This window comes from Prionailurus bengalensis, chromosome A2, assembly GCF_016509475.1.
Source record: "Prionailurus bengalensis isolate Pbe53 chromosome A2, Fcat_Pben_1.1_paternal_pri, whole genome shotgun sequence".
In the NCBI taxonomy this organism is placed as follows: domain Eukaryota; kingdom Metazoa; phylum Chordata; class Mammalia; order Carnivora; family Felidae; genus Prionailurus; species Prionailurus bengalensis.
This window is the reverse complement of record NC_057348.1, coordinates 132,047,424-132,067,880: the sequence shown is the minus strand read 5'-3', so window position 1 is coordinate 132,067,880 and position 20,457 is coordinate 132,047,424. Positions and strand designations below refer to the sequence as shown.

At 37.7% G+C, this 20,457-nt stretch overlaps 1 long non-coding RNA gene across 1 annotated transcript; it reads right to left on the bottom strand.

The window, feature by feature from the left end:
- Positions 1-4,682: 4,682 nt before the first annotated feature.
- Positions 4,683-9,443, bottom strand: LOC122486464. Its single transcript, XR_006298169.1, has 3 exons — positions 9,231-9,443; positions 6,860-7,030; positions 4,683-4,867 (listed from the first exon to the last, which is right to left on the bottom strand). It is a non-coding gene; the product is annotated as an uncharacterized LOC122486464 (long non-coding RNA).
- Positions 9,444-20,457: the final 11,014 nt, after the last annotated feature.

Here is a 20,457-nt window from a genome sequence, read left to right as displayed (position 1 = left end):
GGATATTGCAAAATGATAATCAAAATAAGGTTATTTAAAATTTCCATCATCTCACATAATTACAATTTATTATTTGTGATGAGAACATTTAAAATTTACTCTCTTAGAAACTTTCAAATATATAATAGGATATTATTAACTATAGTTGCTGTGCTGTGTATTACATCCCTGTGACTTATTTATTTTATCTCTGGTGGTTTGTACCTTTTGACCTCTTTTACCCATTTTCCCACCCTGGTAACCACCAATCTGTGCTCTGTATCTCTGATCATCCCTTGATTGACGCTTAGGATGTTTCCTTATCCTGGCTATTGTAAATAATGCTGCATTGAACAAGGCAGTGCATGTATCTTTTCAAGTTAGTGTGTCATTTCCTTTGGGTAAATATCCAAAAGTATAATTGCTGGGTCATATGGTAGTTCCGTTTTGTCTACCATAAAGGTTGCTCTGAGTTACACTCCCACCAACAGTGCACAAACGTTCCTTTTTCTCCACATCCTTACCGACACTTGTTATTTCTTATGTTTTGGACATTTTCACAATATTAATTCTTCTGATCCACGAACACAGGACATCTTTCCATTTGTGTCTTCAATTTCTTTTATCAACATCTTATGGTTCTTAGCATCCAGATCTTTCATCTCCTTGATTAAATTTATTTCTAAGTATTTTAATGCTAAGGTGAATGGAATTGTACAAAGTAATATGTGTGCTGTAGTAATGGAAAGGTTTGAGATCTGGGGAACAACATGCATCCATCCTTCCATCCATTCGTTCATCTGACACATACTTTTGTGACTGAAAACAAATATGATCTCACACATAAGATATTGATTTATATGATACATATTAAAACCCAAATAGGTTGGGAAGGAATTGCTATCATGTTCAAAATTTTCCTATAGCTCTGCATAAATGCAGAATGAAATCTAAAATCTGCTCATCCCAAAAGGCCATTGTGTCTGCTGCTTCCACCTCTGGTCTCAGTTTGCCTTTTTCTACACCTTGTCCTTTCTTCCTACCTCCACACCCAGATTTCACTCTTCAACATTACTGTCCTGCAGTTCCCAGAATTTGCCATGAGTATGGTGTATCCTTTGCCTAGATTGCACTCCCTCCTTGCTAACCTGGGGGCAGGTTTGATTACTCCTCCCAAGCCCCCACTGCACTTTGTTTATACTTATTAACGAAAATATCTTCGTGTATTTTTCTGAATAGTTTCCATTAGATTCTAAGCTCCTTTAAAGCAAGGACCAATTCTTTTGTTTCTCTAGAGGCCTCATAGATTGTGTATCGTATATGGACAGGACCTAATAAATATGTATTGAATAAATGCATTTTAATAAATGAATGAGGCCACTTAGTACTGTATCTGGTTATAAACATAGTAGAAAATTTATTAAATGAAGCCTATTGCAGAAAAAAAAAGCCACAATTCATTGAAGACATGTGCTGAAAGAAAAGGATTTAGGTTAAGAAGAAAATTACATAAGGATTAATCATATGCCACATTTCAGTCCAGAATGTTTTAAAGAATGTTAAAAAATATTTAAAGCAGCAGAATTTTTCCTTCAAATCAAATCCCACTGAGGAGTGTAAACAAATTAGATAAAACTATAAAAGTTTCTTCAAATGCATGTAGGCGAGGTAGTTTAGGGTTCCAAGAGCTTTTTTCCTGGGGAAAGCAAATGAGAAATGCACTGTCAAAGGCACAGAATATTAAGATCTTACTTACATGGGACTTTTCAGTTTATAAATTGCTTTGACATTGTGTTTTCTGAGCCTCACAACAACATTGCTGAAGTTGGCAGGCAGAGTAGATACTATCCCAATTAACTAAATCAAAGCAGACTTAAGGGACTTGTCCAAGTCTTGCCAAGAATTGCGCTCACTGATGTTATATATATTGTAGCTACTCATCAAAACCAGATCCTAGGACTCCACATATAACTTATCTTCTGGCATAGAATTGCCATTTGAACGGACAAACATGCATGCACACATAAATGTCATAAATGTCATTATAACCCTGGAAAGCTCCCAATGAAGTCCCTCAAGCATAATTGTATATCCTCTGGGTTTCCAGCTCTTTTTTCTTTGCTCTACCGGTACAGAGTATGCTCAGACAAAATTCTAGAAGAGCGACTGCTTCCTAGCCTTGTTGACTCCAGGCTACGCCATGAATCTTTATGCTGGTGGGTTTTTTTGTTTGGTTTGGTTTTTTTGGTAAGTTCTATACAGGCCAAATACCCCTATATAAATGCCTCAATGCGATCTTTTACTTAGGATTTTAAAGTCACTGATCTCACAATGTACCATGAAAATTTCATACATTTATCATAAATAATCACAAAAAATAAAGAATTCTGAGGAGGTAAAGCCAACTGTACAATTAGAGGGCACTGTTTCCAAGGCTACCTTCATTTCTAACACCAAATATATGATCAGTGTGTTCCCAAAGTCACCCTCAGTTTTTTTCAAAGTTTATTTATTTTTGAGAGAGAGAGAGAGAGTGCAAGTGGGGGAGGGACAGAGAGAGAGAAAGAAAGAAGAAAGAAAGAAAGAAAGAAAGAGGGAGGGAGAGAGAGAGAGAGAATCCCAAGCAAGCTCTGCACAGTCAGTGTAGAGCCCCATATGGGGTTTGAACTCAAGAACAACAAGATCATGACCTGAGCCCAAGTTGGACACTTAACTGACAGAGCCACCCGGGCCCCCTCAGTTTTGATAATTCACTAGAAGTACTAATGGAACTCACCAAAAACTATTACACTCTTAGTTACAGTTTATCGTAGAAAAATAATATGGATTGAAAGTATTAAAATCAAAGGAAGAGACACATAGAGCAGAGTCCAGTAAGTTTCCAGATATGAAGCCCTCACTGTCCTCTCCCCATGGAATCAAGATATGTTACTGTCCCAGCACTGATGTGTGACAATATACATGAAGCATTGTCAACCAGGAAAGCTTAGACAAGCTTTGGTGTTCAAAATCTTTATTGGGACTTCATTTTGTAGGTATGATTCAGAGATTGTTTGATTGATTTCCCATGTGCTAGACTTCAGTCTCGAGGCTAATTGATACTGTGTGATCCAAAGCCCCTACTCTCAGTTACGTTGCTGGCCTTTCTGGCATGGCCAGCCTGCACCCTAGGATGTTGTTTGTGCCCTAGACTACACATTAAGATCCAGTGTGGCCAGTCCCCACACTAAACAAGGACACTTCTATCACTTATGACATAGATTACTTCCTAGGAACTGAAGGCAAAGGCCCGACCTTCAGGCCATGCCAAATTCTTTACCACACAGGTCACAACCAGCATTTGGCCATGGCTGTCTTAAAACAAAACAATTATTTTTGTCTGGGCATCTACATTTAATATAGCAGACACAGCAATAGTATCATTATAAATATGCCTAACATTTGGAGGAGATGATGTGGGGGTAAGGATAGATTTTAAGAAAAAGTTAATCCATCCTATAAAGCCATTACATACATTTTCATATTTTTGTCCTTAGATTTACCACTATTTGTATCTTGTGATGAATTTGTGTAGAACAATTTAGGGTAGGAATTTGCTGATGGTTAGCTAAATGCAGTTCTCTCTCAGGCCAGTCATTTTCCACAAGTATTACATGCTGAGGAGGCTTTAACTAGTTTCCCAACACCCTTGACCACCAATATCAGGACTACAATCCTACCAACAGTGCCAGTGTTACAACATTTCACAGGACGGTAGTAGATATAAACTGAAAAAACTGGTCAAGAGATATTAGCACAATACTGGACTACTACTCAGTCATTAACAATTAGTCCAGTCCATCATTATATATTGTATGACCAAAATGTCTCCCATCTGCCTGAGATGCCACTCAGGTTTGCAGACTTCTATTCACTCTTACAAGATTCTGAAAGCAGAAGTGGCTTCATCCTTTCAGATATTTGGCATAATTAAATTAGGAGATGATATCATCTCTTGCTATGAGCCTTTTGAGGAAGCAATATAATATTGGATTTTCCTCATTGAATAATCCATTTGTTCATTCTCTTAGTGACTATTTTTCCTTCTGTACTAAATTCAAATCTAAATTTTTTCACCTTTGGGAAGGATGTTAAGTTCAGCCATGATGCCAGTCCAGATTGCAGAAGCAATACTGACCATCTTAGTCCAACAAGTGCCTCCTGCTCAGCCTACTTCTTTTCATATAGAGTAAGGACAGAACTAATGGGCTATCTTGACCACTAATCAACCCAGTTGACTGTCAACCCAGTTTTGCCCGATGGGATAAATGCAAAGTTCACCTCATCAGGCCCAGAAATTCTGACATAAATTTAATTTTTAAAAATTTTTTGGGGCGCCTGGGTGGCGCAGTCGGTTAAACGTCCGACTTCAGCCAGGTCACGATCTCGCGGTCCGTGAGTTCGAGCCCCGCGTCAGGCTCTGGGCTGATGGCCCGGAGCCTGGAGCCTGTTTCCGATTCTGTGTCTCCCTCTCTCTCTGCCCCTCCCCCGTTCATGCTCTGTCTCTCTCTGTCCCCCCAAAAAATAAATAAACGTTGAAAAAAAAATTTTTTTAAATGTTTATTTATTTTTGAGACAGAGACAGAGCATGAACGGGGGAGGGTAGGAGAGAGAGAGAGACACAGAATCCGAAGCAGGCTCCAGGCTCTGAGCCGTCAGCACAGAGCCTGACAAGGGGCTCGAACTCACAGGCCGCGAGATCATGACCTGAGCCGAAGTTGGATGCCCAACCGACTGAGCCACCCAGGTGCCTCCTGACATAAATTTTCAAAGGTATAGTTCCAGTTTCTACTGAGGGATCATCGCTCTTTCCAGTGCCCACAGCGACAGCCCTGGTTTACTACTGCATCTGGTAGGAAAAAGGAAAGTTGAAGTACTTTGGGGGGAGAATGAGAAAAGTATCTTCATCCCAATACCCTCCTCCTGTGGGAAGGATTATATAGTCCTGCTAGTGTCCTACCCACCTCCTCTTCCTCATATCCTTTAGAAAGCTGAGGAATCTAATGGAGATCCTCTCTTAACCTTCTCTCCTACTGAGTGTGAGCACACACTTGTGAAGTTGTGTAAGCCTTCCCTTTAGGTCTTTACCTGCCCCCCATTTCAGAAAACAAATATTTCAGTTACCCTTTCTAATTTTCTATCAAACCATCCCTTGAAGGATGACATTTCTTTGCCCGTTATTGGACATTTATGGGCTGTAAAGTGTGCTTCTTGGTCTGAAGAAATGTGACTCGGCCCAAAATGGTGCAGTATTTTCTGTTGGGTTCTTTCTATATTACCCTGAGGACTTGCATCTACCACCAGGTAAGCAAAGCCAGGTTCAGAATATGTGTCTGTTCCTGTCAAGGTCCATTTGTGGCCTCTGAGGACTATTGGCATTAGTCTGACTTGACACTGAAGTGTTGGGCCTTCTCTCTGGGGCATCTTCACCCTCACCACCTGTGGTCTCTGTCTGTCTTGTTGTGAGACAGAACAGTTCTTATTGGCATTTTGTGCCTCAGGAGGTATTTAGATTCAGTCCATTTATGCACTGCTGAAAGTTCCCAAGTTCATTTTTATAAACCCAGGTAAGTAACTAGGTCAAGGGAGCACAGCAAGATATATGCTTTCTGGTTCCAATCACCTACCCATCTTGGAAGGGTATCTTCTGATTGGGCATCTCTGTACCCTACTTTAAGGTATCTCTTACATTCCCATTATCAGAAAAAGTCTCATTCCGCCAGAGGAAAGAGCTGAAAATAGATCATCATTATTTGAGAGACTTGATACTCTCTGTGTCACACTTTTAAAGGTCCCCTAAGCAACAGCATCTGTATTCATATATTTTACTCACTATGGATTACGTAAAAATGTAGCAAGGTGGTTCTCAAACTTTATCAATATCCTGTGGAGAGATTCTGATTCAGTAGGTCTGCAGTGCAAACAGAATTTGCAAGTCTAAGTTCCTAGGGGATGCTACTGATGCTGGTCTGCAGACCACTCTTTGAGAGCCATTATAGCACATTGTTTTAAAAATCATCTGTTTATGTCTCTTTCTCTGCTGGAAGGTGAGATTTTCAATTGCAGGAACAGTTTTATTCATCAGTATGTTCCCATATCCTAACAGAACATCTAGGAAAAATATAAATATTTGTTGATTTAATGAATGGTAATGATGTTTCTTGCATTATGCTACTTATATTTATACTGCTTTTATTGGTAAAATCACCTGCATATTTGACGATGGTAATATGACTTTGTTTTTCATACATATAGTGTTAGCCTTTTATTAGTAGTATACATATTAATAATAGAACATTATTTTATTATATTTTAATAATTTCAACATGATACATGGCTAATAGTACTTGCAAAACATTTTTTTCCTAAATCACTAGATATATGCGTGTGTGTGTATGTGTGTGCATGTGCTTGGATGAGAAGAATGCTATTTTTCTTTTATTATATGTGAATTGGTGATATAAAATTATTACATGAAATATTTGGCAGCTGTATATACCTTGCAGGCAAAATTAATGAAAAAGAAAAATTTATAGAATCTAGGCTAATTTGAAAATGTGATGAAACATGTCTTCACAAATTAAAGTTTGGAGAATGGTGGAAAGTACAAAAATGCACTGATAGCCTTTCTGAAGATGCCCCCCCTCCCTACCGCATTCTGTATTCTGCTCATTAATTGTTAAATTAATATTCATTTGGATTCTGGTTGGCCTCTTTAATGCCAGGTTCCCAAACTCAAGTGGAACTAAAGGCAAACTACCTTAATTTTGCCTCTTTTACATCACTCTTAAAGTTTCCAGACTAGCACTAGTAATTCTAAGAAATTAGCAAACCAACTTACCCTGGGCCATGATTTGGTCCAATCTCATTAGCTAAGTGAGTCCCAACTTCAGTGTCGCCTGTCTTCAAATACGTAATTAAGAGGGCCAATGAAGGCCAAACTGTGTTTGAAGGTAAAGCAGGACTCATGGATGCAATAATGAGAAACTGTGGCAACTAGGATTATTTAATCCTGCAAAACAGAACGTAAGTAAATAAAATTCAATTACAACTTAAGCTAAAAATTCTATAAAAATCATAAAATATGGAGCAAAAGCTGATTACTCTCTTCTTTGAAACAATTCAGTAACATGTTGAAAATAGTCAGTGGAGGACATTGATGGCCTATACATTTAACACCAATAAAAAGAGATACGTATGTGTCCATATAGCACAAAATCAAACTATGAAGTTCTTAACCACTGAACACTGAGTGTTAGATTCCACAGTTGGGAATGGCTTTAAAACTTTAAGTTTAGTTTGAATTAAAAACTCACCACAGACTTAAAACTAAGACTTAAAGGGTATGTGGTAAGTTTTGTCAACTCAAAAGAACCAGTTATTACACTGAAGATATTATGGCTTTTTGATAATTTTAATGGAGGTGGAAATGCCAGTCATTACTGATAGATAAAAGCAATGTGAAATGTGAAATGTCCTGTTTGTGTCCTATTTGATGAGGTGTTTACCAAAAATGTCTAAACAAAAATCCCTGATATTATAAAATATTTTTTTCATTCTTGCTGGGTCTCCAATATTTAGACCCAATTTCACCAGGTAATTACAACCTCAGAAAATGAAAACCATACCAGAATTGGGAAGGTGTTTTGCAATCTGGTCCTAGCCAAAACTGTGGACTAGGTACAGTTTTTCTATGGGGCTCGCCCACTTCCCTTTGGTGTCTAATACAGTCGTCTCATTCTGTTTCAGGGTTTCCCACTTCTGGAACAGGCTTCCAAATCCTGCAGAGACCAGATCTCTAACAGGTGATGATTTGCTAATCCTGTGAAGTAAACTGTGCTGATGTGTATAGTTCCTACCAATTGGAGAGGGTGCTAGAGACTATGACTTCCTAATTCAGTTAGTGCAAATTGCAGTCTCTAAGGATTGTAGGAGCCCTTACGGGTAGCTTTCCACACAGTGCAAGAATCTCACCCAAGTACCTCTTCAGTGATGGTTCAGTAATGGGAAGTCCAGTACTTCACCAGGTGGGGCAGTTTTAGATGTTAGAAAGTTCTGTTTTATATTAAGCCAAAACCAGGAAGGAGCAGAGGTGTCAGAGAAAAGAACGTTAGCTTTGGGAAAGGTTCAAGGCCAAATTCCAGCTTCACCATTCTCTATCTGTGGGAATCTGAGTGTGTTTTTTAACTTCATGGAACTCGGCGCTCTGATAAAAAGGAATAAAAGAAAAAATATCAAAAGAACCATAACAATATCAAATATTTGTAAAACAGCATACAGTTCTGGGTACATAGTGAAGGTCCAATACATATGAATTTTGTCTTTTCTCTTATTATTCCTAATCTAGTTCTTCCTATATGAAACATAAAATTTTTCTGTTCCTTTTATTTGGTGACAACTTTCCAAATCATCTAAACCTAGGTTCCATGCTTCTCTTTGCACAATTTTCTTTTATAATCCAAATATCAGCCTATCTTTGAGCCATTCCTTATAGGGCATCTTCTTCCAACCCTTCACTATCCTATTTCTTTGGTATAAGTGCATTCTACTTTACAAAAATCCATATAGAATTAAGGTGCCTATAATTAAGGATGGTTCTGTAAAAAATGAGCTAAGTAAAATAATTTTCGAAGTGTTAGTTTGTATTTCCACTCCCTACATCATCTCATCTTCTCACGCCCTTTGCTGGGCTTCGTAGCACCCTATCATTATCAGAAGTATCTTCTTCATTAGTTAGCTAGTTAATTAGTTCAACAAGTATATGTGTGCTTATTATTTCTCTCTCTTAGTTGAATGTAAGTCGCATGATGGCAGAGGTCTAGTCTGCCTCCCTCACCCTTTTGTAACTGGCACTTAGTACAGCCTCTGGCACACTGGAGATGCTACTGGATATTTGAAAGTAATGAATTCAAAAGGACCATGAGAAATTATTTGAGGCAGAGATGATGATGACTGTATACATGGAATCACGAACTCATAATTCTTGCATAAAAATGTAATTGCTTAGACTTTTATATTTGTCTTCTTAATAAGAATTCACATACGATAGGAAAAGGAGAACATGGAAATAAATGAACATATCTATCCTTGATTCCACTGATCAGGTCTTCCTTTTGTTTAGGCTACAAGGAGCTATTCTCTAGCCATAGAGATTCTCTTCACCCGGAGACAGAGGAATTCCCTCTGCACCCCCAGCAGTAACCCTTACCCACCACTGAGAGAATTCTCCTCCAACTGCCAACTTTGGTTGACAGATATAAGGGAAATTCCTGTGCCCTTGCATGACACAGAAAAGCACAGTTGTGGCCACTTGTCCTTTGTGAAATGGAGACTGCAAAACAAAACAAAATAAAACCATTTGTAGAAAAGTACCTTATAATTCAAGGAGGTCACTGTTCAAGGTATTAAGGAGATAATTTAGTATACAACAAACAGTCTGTGAGATTTTAAAGTGTCAGTTAAAATAGTTTTGGTATTTGTTATCTTAAATGAGTGTCAAGTTTAAAATATTCCATTGACTTCAGTGAAAATGTCTAATTCAAATATCTTCAGTTGAATCTGGTATTAATTGATTCATTTGTTATATATAGAAATAAAAGTTCCCAATAAAATATTGGTCATACATCAAAACAATTTGTATCATCAGAAAAACCAAAAAGAAGTGGCTCTAAACTATTGATTAAGCATATATATTCTTGGGACGCCTGGGTGGCTCAGTCTGTTAAGAGTCCAGCTTTGGCTCGGGTCATGATCTCTTGGTTCAAGAGTCTGAGCCCAGCATTGGGCTCTGTGCTGACAGCTCAGAACCTGGAGCCTACTCAGAACCTGGAGCCTCTGTTCCTTCCCTGCTCATGCTCTCTCTCTTTCTCAAAAATAAATAAAAAGCATTAAAAAAATTTTTAAAAAGTATATATATTCTTTGAAGGAATCATCTGATGATACCATGTTTTCCACTTTTGCAAATTAAATGAGCTTGGTGACCCATTGGCTTAATGGACAAAGCAAATAAAAGGTGAAATTTTAATTTAAAAATATTAGATTAAAATTTTATATGCTAAGGAGTAGTCAATTCAGTGGTCAAACTGTCTCAGGGCTTTGGAGGAAATAGAATTGAGAAACTTAGGCCATCTCAGGGCAGATGGGGGAAGGCACACTCCGTGTAGGTGGTATAGCCCTGCTTTATGTAAGTGTGCTGACATCATTTCACTAAGGAATATAGACTTGGTCGTGCCAGATCTTCTGATTTTAAAGATGAGATGGAAGTCTGTATTTTTACTTTAACCTCTTAACTTAATGTATGCATAATACAAATTATAATATAATACATATATACATATGTATAGTATATATATATACACATACTCTTAGGCCAACATTCTAGGAATCTATTTTATTTTATTTTATTTTATTCTTTTATTTTATTTTTATTTTAGAGAGAGAGAGAGAAAACACAAGTAGGGGAGAGAGGCAGAGGGTGAGAGAGAGAATCTCAAGCAGACTGGAGGCTGACGCAGGGCTTGATCCCACAACTCTGGGATCATGACCTGAGTCAAAATCAAGAGTCAGACACTCAACCAACTGAGCCACCCAGACACCCCCTATGAATATATTCGAAACAAAGACCCACTTGTGTGTACAGTAGTAATATGTATTAGAATGTCACTTTCTGATTTATAATAGAAAAATAAAAGTGAAGACACCCTATATGTTTGTTGAGTAGGTAAGGAATTTGAAATGTGTTGCGTCTGAATGATGAAATGTTAGAAACAGCTGAAAAAAATGTGGAAGATTCCCAAGGAAGATGTAAGACATAGTTATTAAAAATAATATTGGAAGAATGGGTATAGTATAATTAAGAATACATGAAAATGGTATTTCTATTGTGAATGGGTATGTATGTTCAGTGATTGAAGGGGTACTAGGAGAAATGGGCAAAGTACAATTGGGTTTTCAGAAAATATTTCTATATGTATGTGTGTTAGTTCTCAGCAACAGGATTGAAAGGGCGTACAACAGAATTTTGACATATGTTGTCTTTCAAATGGGAACTCAGACTGGAGAAGTGAGAGGGACTTTGATCTTTTATACCTGCTGCTTAAATATTCTCCAATAAGGATATATTCATGAATTGTTGCATAAAGAAAAGGAATAGTTGAGATGAAATGAAAATGAAGTCAGTAAAAAGAGGTTTTCATAGTGATGAACAATAATAATATGAAAAATAAGGCTTTACCTGTTGGTTAAAAACCTTAATTACTGGTATGAAAGCTATGCTATTAAATACAGAACTCTATCTTGAAATGATTTAAAATACAGCCTCTCTTATCTGAATGTCTGGGTTCAAATCTAAGACAGTTCAGCTGTGTGAGCTGGCCAACATTTGTGTATGTAATAAATCCCAACTGATAGCATCTTACAAATAATAATAGATAATGGAGGTAAGATGCTCAGTCTGGTTTCTGATACATTGAGTAAATTTTCTAAAAATATTAGCCATTATTCTTGGAAATGAAGTTTATGAAACAAAACCAAGAGGATTTGCTTTAGCCATCTCTGGATATGTTTTTCATGATATGTTTTCAATCAAAATCCATGTTATTTTTGTAGTGGGTCAACAACAGTGCACAGATATTTGGCTATGTGAAAGTGATGTATTCAAGATGATGTTTTTGTGAAATTCCCCCTCTGCCTTTTAGCAGCTGTCTTAGTATCAGGCAGTTCTACACATTATAGGTATAATATAGTAGTAAAGTATACGGTCTGCTTCTGGGACTACAGACTTTGCAACAGAACAAATTTCATCAGTTGCTTCCTGCATTTTTATACACATGCAATACATTATCTTGAATAACGTAGCTCTAGAGAGGGGTCAGTGGCCATTGAAACGAATGCTCGTTAACACCAGCATTCTTCACAGAACTAGAGCAAACAATCCTAAAATTTGTATAGAACCAGAAAAGACCCCGAAAAGCCAAAGTTATGTTGAAAAAGAAAACTCATTATCAGTTTTTCTGTGTCAGCTTTATGTGGAAACAGACGACGTCCAAACTGAAGCTTAACAGTCTCTCTATCAGCTGGGCAACCCTAACAAACATGAGGCAGAAGTGTTCAAGGATGTATCTTGTGGGTACATTTCCATCACTCCTGGAAAAGCAGTTGCTGAAAGACATTCTGGCTGAAGAAAATCAGGAAACCAAATAGAAAGCTATTTTTGATTCAGAAAAGAGAACAATACAAGTAATGACAGACAGTGAAAGGAGAGATGATAGAAGCAGGTGAAACAGAAGGGGCTTTAGAGTAGGTGTAGACTTCTTTTGTAGGACAGTAACTTAAAAGACTTAATATTTGAAATTTATTAAAATAAACATTGCTTTTGTTTATGCAAAAATTTCTTTCCATCTTAAAGTTCTAACCTTTGTAAAAGTCATTCTCACTGGCAGTAAAAATACCTGTTTACTGTCACTACCACTGATTAAAGAAAACATAGCTCTAGTATAATTAAAGGAAGTGTGTACATATTAACATTTCATTTCTCTTACTGCTGTTTCCCCAGCCATTATTTTAAAACCTATTTTTTTTAAATGGTAAATGTGGATAGAGCCTTTTAATTAACTAATGTTTAAAAGTAGGAAATCATGAATCTTCCCCAGATATGCTAGATTCTGATCGGGAGAATATACCCTAATTGACCTGCTTTTCTTTTTCAGGATGTAGAAGAAATTTGAAATGCATGCCCCTGAAAAAGGCACAGATTTGAAATAGAACACCTGCTAAGCCCTTGTTTTCTTCTAATCAGTAGTTGCTGATTGAGAAAATTACGCACACACAATATGTATGTATTATGTGTTAAAAATATTCAAGATAATTTATTTTTACTTATCCATACTGAATTTAGTTACCAGGTTTTTTAGTTGCTTGAAATATAGGCAAGTTTATTATCTTGAGGTATTTACATTTTTCTTTATTTTATATTCTACCAAATTATTTTATATTCTACCAAAGCAAAAACTTATTTGGAAACATACTGTATAATTCCAATAAAAAACTTGGCATTCAATCCTATTGTTTATATTTGTTACAATTATCCACTTAATAACTGTAGTTTTATATAACTGCCTCAGTGTCTTGCAATCTCTTATCTTAATCATACTCAACATTCAACAAACCTTTGCTGAATGACAATCAGAAAGAACTATGGTACATTTAAACTGGTTTTATGCTATTCTGTTAATTTCATTTTTCATGTAATTTTTGTAATAGACACCTACTGCTAGAATATTTCCATCAGCAGAGAAAACTGAAATGACCCTGTGTTCTGCTACTCCCTGTCTCCTTCCTACACAAGTAAACACTATTTATACAATCTAAATTAAGGACCCACATTTTCAAAAAATTCTGATCATGAAGAATGGCAGAATGAGTTCTTTTCAAACCAGAAAATGAGATTGAGTAGTAGAGTCCAGGACTTCTAACTTTGAGCTCATCATCCCATCTGGGACAACCTGGTAAATTCCTTTAACTGCCAGGCTGGGAATGAGGACGTCATATAACTTACTTATAAGTCCTAGGCCATGGAGAGCTTTATAAATTAAAATGAACACCTAGAATGACTGTTGGAAGCCAGAGCTATGCACGGAGCATCCGTATAATGTGCTCTGTGTGGTTGGCATTGCTAAACAGACAAGCTGTCACATTCTGTACTAGCTGAATATTCCAGGGCTTTTCCTCTGTCAACCAAGGTAGAGGACATGGCAGTAGTCAAACCTTGAGGTGACAAAAACCTAAAGTAGTGTGGTGAGCCCTGTATTATAGAGGGAAATTTACAAGTGTAGGTGGGGAGGAGCATCTCTTGCCACAGCACCTATATCATAATCCAAATGCATCCTTAGACTGAGAACATCACTATTAAAATAAAGGCACATTCTGTAATGACAGGGATTACATTCAGCAAAACTAGATCTTAAACACACACACACACACACACACACACACACACACACTCACACATGTCTAGAATGGGCCATCTTACATATTTTAAAACAAAATAAAAAATGAGTATTTCTAATTCTGCAATCATTTAGTAGAAGAACACAACACCATATTTTGAAATCCAATGAATAATGTTACCATGAATTTATTAATAGGCTACATGAATGAATACATTTCAACTTATTAAAAAGGAACCATAGTAAATTTTATTTATTTAGAAAAAAATTTAGTTTTTCCTGCTTTTTCTAAAAAAAGAACAAATAATTTGTTTTTAATTTTTATAAATTAGAAGCAAAGAAAGAATGATAGTTCTTAGATAGCCCGCCTTTGGTTTTAGGATAGTCTATGAATTGTGGCTATTTGGTGCCACCTAGTGTCAGAGGCCTTTTAAAATACATTTAAGTTACCTTTGCTTTTAGAAAATTTGTGATGAAAAATAATTTATAGATGGCTGGATTGTCACCTGAAAGATATAAAAATTAAAATAAAATTTATTTGGCACTTATAAACATTAACTAATATAGTCTCTTACTCTCAACCGTAGAGAGGCTTTTGGTTTGACAAAAAAATGTTTTACGACTCTAAAATAGAGATCTGGAATTCAGAGTGTTTAACTCTATTGTATTTTTTATTTTTTGTCGGGCTGGTTTGTTGGTTTCTGAAGTCAAGTTTATATATCTAGGATTGGTATAAACTTAGAGATGATATTCCATCTTGAAATTAATTATCATTAATTATAACACTACCAACGTAATAAAAGATATAATCATATTTTGTGGGCAAAGTGAAACCTTATAGCATGTAGAAGGCTTAAAGTTGACAGATAATTGTTTTCAGAATTAAGGAATGATGGAGATTTGAATTTCAGTAGTCACATCATCATAACATCCTGTACCTTTTTACAGAGAACCCATTCTACTCACAGCATCCAGAAGTAGATGCACAAGGCAAGTGGCCATCCCTGGGGTACAGTTGATTGGATATGAATGGAATGGAATAACCAGAATGGAAGTATTTTGATTCTGTCTTGTGATCATTCGGGATGGTGGCACTGTGGGGCTTATGAACAAAGGTAAGGGTTTAAAGTGAAGATTCATGATAAGCCAAGGTTGATGCCAATACAATGCAACATTAAAACCATTTTCAAGTTATGGAATCTACACAGAAACAGAATAAGCCAGTTTTAGAGAAATCAGAATAGTAGAGACATATGCAGGGAAACCAAACATGAGAGACCCTATACGTTATAAGAGAAAAGAGGGATCTTAATTCTTGACTTACAGTTCCAGCCTTCCCATGCCCAAGCTTCTACCTTGCTTTTTTGCCCTTTCTTAATAATACCCTCAATAATACCCAATAATGCCTTCAAATAACTTCCTTTTACTTGACCTAGGAGTTTTTGATCCTTTCAACCAAATGATCCAACACTATAAAGTTATGTTTCAAATTTGGTGAAATAGGTTTCATCAGATGGGAATGACATCTTTTCTAAAATACCTGTGAATATCAGATACCACTAGGAAATTATACAATGTTTGACTGAAATTTTAATTTTTTACTGAATTTCTACACCTTTAATTGTGGCTTTGATAACATTTGATGACATGTACTTTTTCTCCTAGATTTTCCTTTCCCTTCCTCCCATTCTAACCTAACTTGCTGCCTCATAAGAGAGGTAGAGGGTGAGTATAAACACTGCTGTTGCTGACTTGGGTTCCCAGAAGCCCTGGACTGGACTGTGTTTGAATGGGGGTATGGGTTTAGGATTTTATAGCACAAGCCCCCGTCTTGGCAAAACTTGAAGTGTGAAAGACTTTATCTAGTCTAGAAAAACTGATATTGAAAGTGGAGAAGAGAGAGGCTTGTGGACCTCTCCTGAAGACAGAGGGGCAGTGAGGCCTTGCTTATTGAAAACAAATCTGGGGGAGGAGATGGGACAGGGTGATAAGACCCCAAGAAGGAAATAACTGTATAGTAATAGTATAGACAGAGGGGACCACACACAGCCATGAAATGTCTTCCTGCCTCCATAATACTTCAAAAGAAGCAGCAAAGGGCTGCTGAGAGGTACAGGGCCACGTGGCCAGCCCTAAAGACCTGGACTGATGACTGTAGCCAGAGGACCTCTTTCTTCCATCCTTGATCCTGTATAAAAACCTAGAACTGGTCCACCACCCTGGAAGGATTCCAGGAAGGGCTGATGTTAAGTCTTCAAGATCTAAGCAGAAAGGGGCTAGGAGCTAGAAAATAAGTTTTTACGTAAAACAATAGTCTTGGATTCCTTGGTGCATGAATTGAGATCCCACATTATAATTCTAAAATATAAAGTGTTCCATTCTTGTTTCACGTTAACCAATATTTAAGTTAATTTCACAAACTTGTTTGGAAAGACTTTATTCTCTGTATTTAAGGGTATCTCTAAACACTAGCTTCTTTAGCATCACCCAAGTGTTTATCAAATAAATATAGATTCCAAGACTGCACCCCAGGCATACCATTTCCCCATCATAGGGGCTTAGGGGAAACCTTTTAAAAGAAGTGCCCCAGATTTTCTGAATTGTAACAAACCTGGGAACCAATGCTTAGCTGAGTGTAGCCTTTAAGAATCACTCCACAGTTCAACCAGTCTTTACTATTTAAACCTCTTTTGGTTAAATATGTTCATTTGGAGGACTTTTTATACAAGAGAATAAAAATTGTTATTTTCAGCAAATTCACTTTAAAATCACTGTGTAAATCATGTGTTCATAATCTCAATTATTACAGGTAACAGTTATATGGCTACATGGATTTCTCTGACATACAACACTTTCTGAACTAGAGAAAAACTATTTGAAACACTTAAGCAGAGCAGGTGTACATTTCTCCTTTGTTGTGAGCTTTCCCTTTCAACCTATCATTAACCTTGTCCCAAGCTTGAGATTTGAATGGCAGGAAAGAAGGGGTGTTGGTTATCCATGGTTCTAGCACTTTCTACCACTTACCTTTCAGTATTGTGGGTAAGAATAAGACTACACAAATTATTTCAGGGGTACTACTGGCTCAAGCATATGTTTGGCACCAGAATATCAAAGTATATACCTTAATTTCTTTATCATAAATTACTAAATTAAGATAAATTTTTACCCCTGGAGAGCACAAGTTAGGAAAAGAAGGAGAAAGAAAATAAGCTAGTACCCCCCCACCCCCATTATTGGCTCATGGAATATAAACTAAAAGTACAGCATAAGAACATTTTAGGATCAACGTACAGGAGTGGATGGGTCCTGATATGAGTCATTTCCCTTGGCAGGGTGGGTGGTTACTGCTGGCAATGATCTCAGAGTAGACTGCTCACAGCCCAGGCACAATGCAAAGCTGACTTAATACAGAACATAGATAACAAATGGGGACAGAAAGCAGCCTTTCAAAGTTTTGCTCCTAACCACAGGGACTGGGTCTTCTCATGCTGTATTTGTAACATCTGTAAGGTACCCAATAAAAGTCTACTGAATGAAGTTGAATATGGGAGCTCCCAGGAGAGCTCACCTCCCTGTGCCTGAGGTGAGAAGAAAGTATCAGTAGTTCTGGGACTCTGCTCCTGCTTCCAATATTCATCCAACAACTTTTGCTTTCTTTTATGTGTCAGTTTAGTTCATATTCATATCATTTTATTGAGAATCTAGTCATTATCTAGGCACTTGAGATACAAAGATGAAAAATCCAGTTTCTGTCCCCAAAACAAACATCACCAAAAGTCTCCAATATAACTTTATGCATACCATGCCGGAGTGATACACAAAGTACTTTGGATGCGTACAGAAGGGCCACTAAGCCAACTTGACATTTTTGGGAAATTATTTGGAAATGATGGCAAAGAGAAGTGAGTTATGGAATTGATCTGGAAAAGATAGGAGCTGGACCCATGTAAGGCATCTCTAGGACATAGGTCTATGCAGGGCACAGGGTGGAAATCTGACCCTGTGCAATCTAGGTGAGGAACACTCAAGCTAGTGCAGGTGACAAATGATGAGGGCTCAAGTCACCGGTAATAAAAATGGGAAAGTGGATCTCAGAAAGATTTAGAAGGCAAAACTGGTAGACCTTAGTAGTTGGCTGGATATTGGGAGGAGAGTGGGGATATCTCAGGATGTCTTATGATTCTGCCTTACAGAGATGGGAAATACTTGAGGACAAGAGAGAGATTTAAGGCCCAGACAAGAAGGCATATTAGATGAACTGCATGCAAGGTGCCTAAGGGCTACAAAAGCAAGGAACTGGATACAGAGGTCTAAAGTTCCAAATAGATGTCAGGGCTTCAGGTACACATTTGGAGATTTTAAGCAAAAAAAAAAAAAAAAATCATGAGAGAGGAGGAGTTCATTCAAAGAAATTTAGAATTAGAAGAGCAGTGGGCAAAGGGGCAACATCTCAGTTTTCAGGAAAGTAGCTATAGGGTGAGAGGTCACGTACCTGCCTGCAAGGGTAATGAGATTCTCTTGGTCAGTGTTGGAGGTGGTTTCGGTCTGTACTTGGTCACTGTCTGCCTGCTTCTCTTGAACTCATTGGCGCCCCAGGCACCCTCGAGCTGCCAGGACGTGGTCTGGACCACCTAGGCTGAGTCTCAGCTTTATTTGTGAGACCACTGGTTTCAGTCTCTTGACTTCCTAGATGTGGGCAGAATTGCAGGAGCCTGGGCTTCCCTGAAAAACATAGGGCAAGACACATGGTGAAATACAGTGTTTTGTAAACTTTTTCTTTTTAATCAGTGGGATCACTGATTCAAATGAACTCTGATAGATGAGAGATACCCCAGGGCTGTTGTAATTAAAGCCAAGTGTTTGTCCCAGAACAATGCTTTCTCAGATCTGCCCTCTGGTCCTTGAAGCAGCCCCTTAGGCATCTCCTCAGAACTGTTGTAAGGTAAACAGCAAGCCCTTTCTGGAAACACGGGTTTAAACCCCGATTCTGTGGCTCAAAGGTTATTTGTCTTTGGACTGATTGCTCAGTTTTTGTGATTCTTATATTCCTCCGCTATAGAATATAATTACTTCCTGGACTTGTTAGCATCAGATGAGATAATGTGTCAATGCAAAGCTCAAAGGTCAAAGTAGTCTCAATAAACGTTACTTTTCTTCCTTGCACCATGTCTAGGCCCCAGTGGACAATTTATGGAATCAAAATAAAATCATTGAGTCTTAGAATGGAAAAGGGTTGAGAGTTTTCTAGTCCAACCTCCCCAGGGAGCTCCTGCCAAAATGTCCACATCAGATGGTCCTTTAGTAACTGCCTGGAAATTGCACAGACAGTGGGAGATTTATGCGTACGTGCGATAGATTCTGTTTTACTGCTGTACGCCTCAGACTGAGTCCAATATTTGACCCATTATTCTAAATTTTATTTTTCAGAACAATACACGCAGTCATTCAAGTTTTAAAGCCAGATTATCAAACATTGTATAAGTTGTGATACTGTTTTGGTTAAAAGTTATATAAACATACTCACATATGTATGAATATGTTTACAGACCATCTGTAGGATTTATATAAAAATTTAATAGTGGCTGTATATTGTATTACAGAAACAGTTTTTCTTGATAAGAAATTCTATATTAGGTGCGCCTGGGTGGCTCAGTCAGTTAAGCGTCTGACTGTGGCTTAGGTCATGATCTCACAGTCTATGAGTTTGAGCCCTGTGTTGGGCTCTCTACTGACAGCTCAGAGCTTGGAGCCTGCTTCGGATTCTGTGTCTCCCCTTTTCTCTGCTCCTCCCCTGCTCCCATTCTGTCTTTCTTTCTCTCAAAAAGAAATAAACATTAAAAAATAATTTTTAAAAATCTGTATTAAATGCTTTTTCCCCTCTTAATTAGCATGTGCTTTCAAAGATATGATTTTTTTTTAAATTTTTTTTTCAACGTTTATTTATTTTTGGGACAGAGAGAGACAGAGCATGAACGGGGGAGGGGCAGAGAGAGAGGGAGACACAGAATCGGAAACAGGCTCCAGGCTCTGAGCCATCAGCCCAGAGCCTGACGTGGGGCTCGAACTCCCGGACCGGGAGATCGTGACCTGGCTGAAGTCGGATGCTTAACCGACTGCGCCACCCAGGCGCCCCAAAGATATGATTTTTTTACCTTTTACTTTTTCCCTCTGGTCTTTAGCCTCTTAACTATGCTTAAGGACAGATAGAGGAGATGCTATCTCCATTCTTCACCAGCATGTGAGTGTGTGCACATATACACACCCACACGCGCGTGCGCACACACACACACACACACACTCCTGGAATCAGAGGGATGGAATGATTTTCTGGGAGTGATTTTCTGAGGTTTATTGGGAATGGTGGAATAAGAATTAACCTCAGATTTTCCCTTTTTCTTCCCACTGCACCTTTTATGTTTGTTTTTGTCTCTTTTTAGTCTAAATGTTCCACTTACCTCAGCTCTGTCACTTTTGACATAAACCTCAGACT